Source organism: Triticum aestivum, chromosome 1B (genome assembly GCF_018294505.1).
Source record: "Triticum aestivum cultivar Chinese Spring chromosome 1B, IWGSC CS RefSeq v2.1, whole genome shotgun sequence".
Lineage (NCBI taxonomy): Eukaryota > Viridiplantae > Streptophyta > Magnoliopsida > Poales > Poaceae > Triticum > Triticum aestivum.
The window spans coordinates 589906152-589916007 of record NC_057795.1 but is presented as its reverse complement, the minus strand read 5'-3'; positions in this window follow the sequence as shown (position 1 = coordinate 589916007).

The window sequence follows — 9856 nt, the reverse complement described above, 5'->3', positions numbered from 1 at the left end:
CACTTCGGGTGAAAAACTTCAACGATAAACCCGGCCGCTAAGAGCCGTGCGACCTCTTCCCCAATAGCTTTCCGTCTCTCTTCATTGAATCGTCGGAGAAACTGCCTGACCAGCTTATACTTTGGATCAATATTGAGAGTGTGCTTAGCGAGTTCCCTCGGTACACCCGGCATGTCAGAAGGTTTCCATGCAAAGATGTCCCGGTTCTCACGAATGAACTCGATGAGCGCGCTTTCCTATTTAGGATCCAAATTGGCATTGATACTGAACTGCTTAGAGGCATCTCCTGGGGTAAAGTCAACAAGCTTTGTCTTAGCGGCCAATTTAAACTTCAACGCCGGGTCATGCTCAGTAGTTGGTTTCTTGAGGGAGGTCATATCCGCCGGGTCAATATTGTCTTGATAAAATTTGAGCTCCTCCGCGGCACAGGCAGTCTCAGCGTAAGCCGTGTCACCTTCTTCACATTCCAAGGCCGCCTTTCGACTCCCATGCACAGTGATGGTGCCCTTGTAACCGGGCATCTTGAGCTGTAAGTAAACGTAACACGACCATGCCTTGAATTTAGCATAAGCCGGTCGCCCAAACAGAGCGTGATATGGACTCCTGATTTTAACTACTTCAAACGTCAATTTCTCAGCCCTGGAATCATACTCATCCCCAAAAGCCACCTCCAATTCAATCTTGCCAACTGGGTAAGCCGACTTGCCGGGAACTACCTCATGGAAAACAGTGTTGGATGTTCTCAGATTCTTCTCAGTCAACCCCATGCATTGAAAAGTCTCGTAATAGAGGATATTGATGCTGCTACCTCCATCCATGAGTACCTTAGTGAATTTATATCCACCAACCTGGGGTGCTACCACCAAGGCTAACTAACCCGGATTATCGACTCGTGGAGGGTGATCCTCTCTGCTCCATATAATGGGTTGCTCTGACCATCTCAAATAACGAGGAATTGCCGGCTCAACAGAATTTACGGCCCTCTTATGAACCTTCTGGTCACGTTTGCATAAGCTAGTGGTAAACACATGGTACTGCCCACCACTCAACTGTTTCGGATGGCTTTGATAACCCGATTGCTGCTGCTGTTACCCTCCCTGACCAGACTGCTGTTGATTATTTCCACCCGGAGGTCCCTGAAAACCGGAGTTTGAGCCGCCGCCCGGGCCATGAAAACCGCCAGCCCCTGAACCGCCGCCAGATCCATGACTGCCATCAAAGGTACTGGAATTTTTAAACGCCTTCATGATCGCGCAATCTTTCCACAGGTGTGTAGCGGGGTGCTCCCGAGTGCCGTGTTTCGGTCAGGGCTCATTGAGTAGCTGCTCAAGAGATGGGCCTGACCCGCCGGATCGAGGCCACTTACCCTTACGTCTCTGATTGTTACCCTGTGCATTAGCGTTGGCTACAAACTCCGGGTTACCGTCCGCCTTACGCTTATTGCCGCTTTGATTCACCGGGTTGTGCTGTTGACCCTTTCCATTGCCGTTCCTTTTTCCCTTCCCTGTCTTCTCATCGTCCGATGTGGGATCCTTGGTACTATCAGAATCGGCATATTTGACTAAAGCTGCCATTAGCGTACCCATATCCTTGCAGTCACGTTTAAGGCACCCCAGTTTCTGCCTCAATGGCTCAAAGTTGCAATTCTTTTCCAACATAAGGACTGCAGAGCCGGCATCCATCTTATCAGATGAATGAATTATCTCCTTAACCCGACATACCCAATGGGTGGTGGATTAACCCTCCCCCTGCTTACAATTCGTCAAGTCCATGATCGACATAGATTGCTTAAAGGTGTCCTTGAAGTTCTGGATGAAACGGGCTTTTAACTCTTCCCACAAACCAATAGAATTGGGTGGTAAACCTTTTAACCAAGACCGGGCCGTTCCATCTAACATCATGGTAAAATACTTAGCCATTGCCACGTCACTGACCTCCAACAGTTCCATGGCCATCTCATAACTCTCAATCCATGCTCCAGGCTGTAAGTCGACCATGTAATTTGGCACCTTCCGAGGTCCCTTGAAGTCCTTGGGCAGGCGCACGTTGCGCAAAGCCGGTACCAAACAAGGAACACCACCGGTTCTAGTGGCTACTCCCATCTCAACGGAAGTCGTTGGATACTCCAGAATATCCTGATGAGCCGCCTGTTGAGCCGCCAGCTGAGCCGCCTGCTCGTTCTCCTGACGTACTCGGTCTTGCACCGGGTTATAGCCACCGTGTTGGTTACGGCGTTGGGCGTTGCTTGACAAAGCTTCAGATTCCATGTGCCTGCTGTAACTCGGGCTCCGGTTCTGACGAGGCGGTGCTAACCAAGGCGAAGGAGTTGAATGAATCCTATCCCGGCTATAAGAATAGGTCTCTTGCTGAGCCAGGGCCGTCTGGACAAGTTCCCTGATTCTCCGGGTCTCCACCGCTGTTGGATCATCACCGTCCACTGGGAGAGCCGCCAGACGCGCTGATGCTGCGATTAAGTTCTCCATGGGGTTGGAAAAGTGACCCGGCGGTATCGGCACATAACGTGGCGGCGCCATGTTTCCATGAGGAGGTACCATCTCCCGAGGCTGAGCCGGTCCCCCTGTTCCGGCGGTCATAAACTGATTTGCATTTGGCGGGTTACTTGGGCTGGCTCCGGGTGTAGCAAACAGAACCAGAGGGTCATAATTCGGAGGTAAACGGGATTGGGTCTTCTGGTGTCTCCTCCTCATTACCTCATTGGATGTGTTTAAGCCCATCGTGAGCTGGTAAGCTTCTGACTGCAACCGTTGTGCCCGGGCATCGAGAGCCGCCAGCTCCGTAGCTAGTCTAGTATCCTCAGCTGCCAAGGCCTCCTTGGCCTGAGCTATCTCCTCACGTACCCATGCCACCTCTGTGTCATGCTCATCTTTGTTCGCAGGGATAACCGTGGCGGTTAACAGGGCCGTAAGCTTGTCCATGAGGTCTATCAGCACCTGAGCCGGCGGGCGCACAGGGCCACCTACCCCGGCTGTCCCTATCCCGGACGTAATTGCCGCATCGGCTGTAGAGTTTTGGCCGGGTTGAGTCCCAGCCGTGAAGACTCCTGCCCAATTCGGTGACTCACAGGGGTCCGGAATACTGAAGCCATCGGAACAGCCCCCGAGCACGCCATCTTGTACTTGATACAGCGAATCTGTTGAACCAGCGGACGAATCACCGTCAGAGAGGACGGCCGTCTCACTACCATCTTCAGGTCCTTCAGAAAGCTCTTCTCCGTGGACGCAGCCCACAAAGACACGCTGGATTCCGGGTTGAGCTCGGGCGGGTTTCGCATGCTGAGCCATCTCGACGAGGTCGGTGCAGTTGTCCGGCTTAGGTCCCGGCTCACCAATCCGGCCAATGAAGACGTGGATCCCTCCGAAGGGGACCCGGTACTCGTACTCAATTGAGCCGGCGTCAGGGCCCCAGCCTTCGTCGTCGATGTAGATCTTGCCGCGACGACTCTTGGTCATCCGGCCCACTGCGTATCCCTTGAGCCCTTCGAAGTTGCCCTTCAAGAACTCAAATCCATCGTGCGCTGGCCCCACGGTGGGCACCAACTGTCGTGGAATTGTCACGTCAGATGTCCTCGTGAAAGGACTTAGTTGTGGAGCCATCGCAACTAGGAAGCTTGAAGGGGTTAATCGGGACAAGGGACACGAGAAGTTTTATACTAGTTCGGCCCCTTACGGTGAAGGTAAGGCCTACGTCTAGTTGGGTTGGTATTGATGTTTCGATGACCAGGGAGTGAGATATGCTATGCCTGGCTCTCGATCAGTTGTTTCTTGCCCTAAGCGGCCAGCAGGTCGTCCCCTTATATACATGGGTCGACGCCCTGCGGCTTACAGAGTCCCGGCCGGCTTATAAGCAGTGTCCGGCTCGGTGACTAGTTAAGTCTACCTTATGATACAAGTCATATTATTGTGGTGGTTTACTACAACGGGCCTTAAGTCGCCTATGGGCCTTAAGCCTTCTATGAACCGCCATCTTCATGCTTTGGTCTTGGGCTTCTTTCTGGTAGTTCCTCTTTGCATAACCCGGCCCCTCCTGGGCGGCTTACACAAATAGTTATATCCCCAACATCGGGCGATGAATCCGACACCACCAATCGCTGGGAGCTCCTTCGAGTTCCCATGGCCTTCTTCTTGGCCTTCTTCTCCGGCACCACATGGGGTGCCAGGACCAGTAACTTCGTGAAGCGGGCGTCTGCTGGGTCTTCGGGCAAAGGAGCCGGACAGTCGGTCTGCCCGGCCTTCTTCTGCCAGTCCTGTTAAAGGAATGGGAGTTTAGATCCCGCATAGAGTCAAACTATGAAAAACAAATACCCTGTAATGGGTAAACTAAGCTTACCGCGCTGGCTTGGCGCTTCGCGCAGAATCTGCGATCCTCGGTAGTGGGAGGGTGGACCTTGGAGCTCTTGAAAAGCACCTTCCAAGCATCTTCGTGCGTTGTGTCGAAGAGCCTGGACAGAGTTTGGTGCTGAGCCGGGTCGAATTCCCACAGGATAAAAGCCCACCGTTGACACGGGAGGATCCGACGGAAGAGCATGACCTGGACTACGTTGACGAGTTTAACCTTCTTGTCCATGAGGTTCTGGACACAGGTTTGGAGTCCGGTCGCCTCTTCCGGATTACCCCACGACAGGTCCGTCTCTTTCCATGAGGTGAGCCGCGTGGGGATGCCAGATCGGAACTCGGGGGCCGCTGCCCATTCAGGGTCACGCGGCTCGGTGATGTAGATCCACCCCGATTGCCATCCTTTGATGGTTTCCACAAAGGAGCCCTCGAGCCATGTGACGTTGGCCATCTTGCCCACCATGGCGCCTCCGCACTCCGCTTGTCGGTCACCCACGACCTTCGGCTTGACATTGAAGGTCTTTAGCCATAAGCCGAAGTGGGGCTGGATGCGGAGGAAGACCTCACACACGACGATAAACGTCGAGATGTTGAGGATGAAGTTCGGGGCCAGATCGTGGAAATACAGGCCGTAGTAGAACATGAGCCCCCGGACAAATGGGTGAAGAGGAAAGCCCAGTCCGCGGAGGAAATGGGGGAGAAACACGACCCTCTCATGGGTCCTGGGGGTGGGGATGAGCTGCCCCTCATCTGTGAGCTGGTGCGCGATGTCGTTGGACAAGTATCCGGCTTTCCTCAGCTTCTTGATTTGCCCCTCCATAACGGAGGAGGCCATCCACTTGCTTCCCGCTCCGGACATGGTCGGAGAAGGTTGAGGTGGGAAGTGCGGACTTGGGCGCTGGAGCTCGAGTGTGCAGGAATAGATAAGCGAAGGAGGAGGAAGGCGTATATGGAAAGGGTGGATTCTTATCCCCTTATATGGGCGGCCGAAACTATGTGCCCCCACCAGCCTAGTAAAACTCGCTTATCTCCCAAGCGCCGCGATTAATGGCGCGGTTGGGTTACCCATGCCCGTATTGATGAGAATCCCGGAATAAGGGGACACGATCTCTGCTTTGACAAGACGTGCCAAGTAAACTGCCTCGCTAAACACGCTGAGGTGGGACAGTAAAACGATTCGAATAAAGGCTTGGCTGTGGCATGATGTCATGCTACGGAATATGTCAGCAGATTAGATTTGTGCGAATATTATTCTCTCTACGGTGGTATGTGGAAACTATTTTGCAGAGCCGGACACTATCCTTGTGTTCAACATCTTCTATGAAGTATTCGGAGGAGGAACCCGCCTTGCAATGGCGAAGACAATTTGCGTGCTGGACTCGTCGTCATTGAAGCCTAGTTCAGGGGCTACTGAGGGAGTCCTGGATTAGGGGGTGTCCGGATGGCCGGACTATGACCTTTGGTCGGACTCCCAGACTATGAAGATACAAGATTGAAGACTTCGTCCCGTGTCCGGATAGGACTTCCCTTGGCGTGGAAGGCAAGATTGGCGATACGATATGTAGATCTCCTCCCATTGTAACCGACTCTGTGTAACCCTAGCCCTCTCTGGTGTGTATATAAACCGGAGAGGTTTAGTCCGTAGGACGAACAACAATCATACCATAGGCTAGATTCTAGGGTTTAGCCTCTCTGATCTCGTGGTAGATCAACTCTTGTACTACCCATATCATCAATATTAATCAAGCAGGAGTAGGGTTTTACCTCCATCGAGAGGGCCCGAACCTGGGTAAAAACATCGTGTCCCTTATCTCCTGTTACCATCCGCCTAGACGCACAGTTCGGGACCCCCTACCCGAGATCCGCCGGTTTTGACACCGACACTTTCCCTTTGCCCTTTTCTTGAAACTAGTGGTCTTGTTAATCATCAACACTTAATGCTCTTTCTTGATTTCTACCTTCGTTGATTTCAACATCGCGAAGAGCTCGGGAATCGTTTTCGTCATCCTTTGCATACTATAGTTCATCACGAAGTTCTACTAACTTGGTGATGGTGACTAGAGAACTCTGTTCAATCACTATCTTATCTAGAAGATTAACTCCCACTTGATTCAAGCGATTGTAGTACCCAGACAATCTGAGCACATGCTCACTAGTTGAGCAATTCTCCTCCATCTTCTAGCTATAAAACTTGTTGGAGACCTCATATTTCTCAACTCGGGTATTTGCCTGAAATATTAACTTCAACTTCTGGAACATCTCATATGGCCCATGACGTTCAAAACGTCTTTGAAGTCCCGATTCTAAGGCGTTATGCATGGTGCACTAAACTATCAAGTAGTCATCATATTGAGCTAGCCAAACGTTCATAACATCTGCATCTGCTCCTGCAATAGGTCTGTCACCTAGCGGTGCATCAAGGACATAATTCTTCTGTGCAGCAATGAGGACAATCCTCAGATCACGGATCCAATCCGCATCATTGCTACTAACATCTTTCAACACAGTTTTCTCTAGGAACATATCAAGATAAACATATGAAAGCAACAACGCGAGCTATTGATATACAACATAATTTGCAAAATACTACCAGGACTAAGTTCATGATAAATTTAAGTTCAATTAATCATATTACTTAAGAATTCCCACTTAGATAGACATCCCTCTAATCATCTAAGTGATCACGTGATCCAAAACAACTAAACCATGTCCGATCATCATGTGAGATGGAGTAGTTTTCAATGGTGAACATCATTATGTTGATCATATCTACTATATGATTCACGCTCGACCTTTCGGTCTCCAGTGTTCTGAGGCCACATCTGTATATGCTAGGCTCGTCAAGTTTAACCTGAGTATTCCGCGTGTGCAACTGTTTTGCACCCGTTGTATTTGAACGTAGAACCTATCACACCCGATCATAACGTGGTGTCTCAGCTATAGTTTCAAATAGCGGAGATAGCATCCGCTATTGCGTTCGCAATAGCGCTAGCGCAATAGCATCCGCTATTGATCAAATTAAATGTAATTACTTTTTGTGAAGGATCTAGAAATATACACAACAATCTAGTGTTTTTACAAATCCGCTATGTGGAAATAGCGCACGCAATATCACCCGCTATCCGCATTCCGCTACGCGGACCCCAATCCGCTACCAGCCCGCTATCCGCTATTTAAAACCATGTCTCTCAGCACGAAGAACTTTCGCAACGGTGCATACTCAGGGAGAACACTTATACCTCGAAATTTTAGTAAGGGATCATCTTATAAAGCTACCGTCGAACTAAGCAAAATAAGATGTATAAAAGATAAACATCATATGCAATCAAAAAATATGTGACATGATATAGCCATCATCATCTTGTGCCTTTGATCTCCATCTCAAAGGATCGTCATGATCTCCATCGTCACCGACATGACACCATGATCTCCATCATCTTGATCTATATCAATGTGTCGTCACATGGTCGTCTCGCCAACTATTGCTCTTGCAACTATTGCTATCGCATAGCCATAAAGTAAAGCAATTATTTGGCTCTTGCATCTTATGCAATAAAGAGACAACCATAAGGCTTCTGCCAGTTGCCAATAACTTCAACAAAACATGATCATCTCATACAACAACTTATATCTCATCACGTATTGACCATATCACATCACAACATGCCCTGCAAAAACAAGTTAGACGTCCTCTACTTTGTTGTTGCAAGTTTTACGTGGCTGCTATGGGCTGAGCAAGAACCGTTCTTACCTACACATCAAAACCACAATGATAGTTCATCAAGTTAGTGCTGTTTTAACCTTCTCAAGGACCGGGCGTAGCCACAGTCGGTTCAACTAAAGTTGGAGAAACTGACACCCGCCAGCCACCTGTGTGCAAAGCACATCGGTAGAACCAGTCTCGCATAAGCGTACGCGTAATGTCGGTCCGGGCCGCTTCATCCAACAATACCGCCGAACCAAAGTATGGCATGCTGGTAAGCAGTATGACTTGTATCGCCCACAACTCACTTGTGTTCTACTCGTGCATATAACATCAACGCATAAAACCTAGGCTCGAATGCCACTGTTGGGAAACGTAGTAATTTCAAAAAAATTCCTATGCACACGCAAGATCATGGTGATGCATAGTAACGAGAGGGGAGAGTTTTGTCCACGTACCCTCGTAGACCAAAAGAGAAAGCGTTAGCACAATGCGGTTGATGTAGTCGTACGTCTTCACGATCCGACCGATCCAAGTACCGAACGTACGGCACCTCCGAGTTCAGCACACGTTCAACTTGATGACATCCCACGAACTCCGATCCAGCAGAGCTTTGCGGGAGAGTTCCATCAGCACGACGGCGTGATGATGGTGTTGATGATGCTACCGACGTAGGGCTTTGCCTAAGCACCGCTACGATATTACCGAGGTGGAATATGGTGGAGGGGGGTACCGCACACGACTGGGAGAGATCAACAGATCAACTTGTGTGTCTAGAGGTGCCCCCTGCCCCCGTATATAAAGGAGCAAGGGGGGAGGCGGCTGGCCTAGGAGGAGGGCGCGCCAAGGGGTAAGTCCTACTCCCACCGGAAGTAGGACTCGTCCTTTCCTTGTGGGAGTAGGAGAAGGGAAGGAAAAAGGAGAAAGAAGGAACGGGGCGTCCCCTCTCCCTATTCCAATTCGGACCAGTCCATGGGGAGGGGTGCGGCCACCCTTTGAGGCCTTTCTCTCCTTTCCCGTATGGCCCATTAAGGCCCAATACGAATTCCCGTAACTCTCGGGTACTCCGAAAAATACCCGAATCACTCGGAACCTTTCCGAAGTCCGAATATAGTAATCCAACTAGTACATATGCGGCGAAATTGTCATTATGCTCCACTTATATTAAAGTATGACAAATGTTGAAATTAGGTAACCCTCATCTCTATAAGGTGCATATGCGGGTGTGTTGCCACGGCTTGAACTATCCTTATTTGGATCATGAAGTGTTCATGTGAGAAGCCACCCTAACATCCTTCATTTCGCATACTTAAGCTCCACACTTCTATCAAATTAAAGAGTAGTGATGCATGGAATAGTCTTTTAGCAGGGAAATATTCAATGTGATTTTTAGGGCATCTCCAACGTTGACCTGCAAAACGGATACCACATCCGTCCACATGGGGGGGGGGAGGCATCCACGGGCACTGATGCAGGAGACAACCATCCAAAGCTGTCCACATATGGTTGTACTTCGGAAGGAATTTAACAGAAGTGAACAAATTTGATGGATATTTAAACAAACCGGACGATATTCATTCATACTTGAATAATTTTTAGATAAAACCAGTTGATTTTCATAAAGTTTGGACAAACTAATTACATTTCGACATAGTTTAACTAAATCGTACTCCAAACCCAGTCTAAATGACCGCTAACGTCCGTTCGCCATTTTAGGCCGGCCATAAGCCCCATGAACTGAAACTCTAGCTCCGACTTTGTAGCCTCCACCTTCACAATCTGCAAGCGCAAATCAGTCGAC